Consider the following 2263-nt stretch of genomic DNA (forward strand, 5'->3'; position numbering starts at 1 on the left):
AGAATATTAAAAACAGTTGGATTAAAGAAAAGTCTCACCACCATAGCCCGGGGGGGCTGGTCACAGGGCTGACCTGGGCCAAATGACTCGGCAAGAAAAACGCGTTAAAATCACCTCGGTTGCTTGCTGTGGTAACACAAGAGCCAGGTTGACCCGCAAAATGACATAATATCATTTAACGCAACATACGGACGTCAACTCACCACGCCAGTCGCTTTCGATCTAACAAGCCGAAACAACTCGGTTTACATTCGATAAACATGGAGCAGCTCTGCTGAGAGGGATTTAGACAAATAATAGAGACCCAATAAAGCACACTGACTACACACCGGCCTACTTCCATGTTGCTCTCCATTGTTTACTTTCCTGGTTTGTATCGCATGGTGACATCATCAACCCTAACCCAGCGTGGTGGTGTAACCAGACATGGAGTGTGACCGACTTATTGCCAATGTGAAGGGGTATAAATGCCAATTGTTAGCGGGTTGAACATTAACCCGCTATTTTCAGTGGGAAAGAGGCTTAAGTCAATCCTGCTTCACACCAGATGTCATATTGAACAGCCGTGACCTAAGATGCATGGGTGGTACATGCTGTGTGCCATTCATGCATATTTCCCTTTCAGGTAAAGTAAGCAAAGAACACAAAATGAGAAAGAGAATTTCCTGTTGGCTGGATGTTAGAAAATGCCATTCTGCAGTTGGTACAGTTGTTTCTACGCCCAGTTCGTGTTGCTGGGTGCAGAGAGATTAACATGTCAGAGGGAACATCATACCAGAGTAATTATAGTTACTGCTACAGTCTAAGTTTATGAGCCTGTTTGTTTTACTAAGCCTGCTTCCTCATGGTTTCTCCCTGATGACAGTCCAGTGGATTGTTTTTTTTTAATAACTATGAGCTGGTTGACTGAGAATCTTCACCAGCATATTTAACTACAGGTGTAGCATGCATTTTGGTCCCTTTGTCAGAAGATAGAAGTTTTTCTCCATTAATCATTTTTCCCAGGGATACATTAATATGAAAATTGGGCCGATATAGATATTTCAAAACCGATTGACCGGTGTTCAATGCAGCAGTGGGTAGCAGTTCTGGGTTTGATGCCCGGCTCTTTCTGCATGGAGTTAGCATTTTCTCCCTGAGCATGCGTGGGTTCTCTCCGGGTACTCCCCTAGCGACCCCGCTTGGGATAAGCGTGACAGAAAATGGATGGACGATTGACCCTGGTGCTTCTCTACTTCAGTAACACACCCAAAATCCTAACCACAACCACTGCTGCATGACCAAACAAACACCATTTAACTCAGTCTATGCTTTGACTAGGCCATTCTAAGACATAAACATCTAAACCATTGGGTTTCTTCCACACCTTAACCCACCCTCCCCTTTTTGCTCATCATTTCAGCACCTTGATCTAATGATAAGAGTCTTTGGAGTGATTAATCTGCTAGATGTTTATGATGTGATTCATACAAAACATTATTAGTTAGGGCATCTATTAAAGGAGCACCATGAATCCTGAGCATTTTCCACGAGAAGCTCACCCAGCTTCTTCTCTCAGTGGTTCTGCTGCATAAATCATTTCTGGGAGTGGAGACATCTTTTCCAGAGAACTGCAGTATCAGTTTAATGGAGTTAAAATGCAAATTAGTGCAAATCAGACCAGTTTGTATATCTATCAGCGTTTGGAAACGGAAAGTAAGAGGTGACGGTTGGTTGACGGACATGATAAGCTTTATAAGAGTGAGGAATGAGACACAAAGTTCAGGAATTTAATAGATGTTACACCCAAAGGAGGAGGAGGACCAGCTGCCTTGATCAGACTGATTACAAACACGCATCTACGGATGAATGTTGCACAAAGTACCTGAATGCAGATCACACCTCTGCATGCATGAGTTTCATTTCGATCAGAACTCCCTCAGTCTTTGGACTGGTTCTTAAAAGGTTTTTAGAATACAATGTTTTTATAAATTATCCAGACTCCAGCAAAAAAAACAAAGACTTTAGACTTTGCATTGGGTCAACTGCACCTGTAGCTCATTGAGTTTGGTGCAAACAGATCGATAAGTTTGCTTACATGGAACAAAACTTTATTCGGATCAGAACCCGTCCCTTTAATCTGTTTACGGGTCTGTTGTGTCCTGTACACTAGATCCAAATGAAAATACAGGAAGCAGATGCAGTGCTCTGAGATCAAAAAACAAAACAAAAAAAAATTAGATCACACCCAGAATCCCAGAACCAACTATTTCAGATAAAATGA

This window comes from Cyprinodon variegatus, unplaced genomic scaffold (genome assembly GCF_000732505.1).
Source record: "Cyprinodon variegatus isolate N-32 unplaced genomic scaffold, C_variegatus-1.0 Scaffold1949, whole genome shotgun sequence".
Taxonomy (NCBI): domain Eukaryota; kingdom Metazoa; phylum Chordata; class Actinopteri; order Cyprinodontiformes; family Cyprinodontidae; genus Cyprinodon; species Cyprinodon variegatus.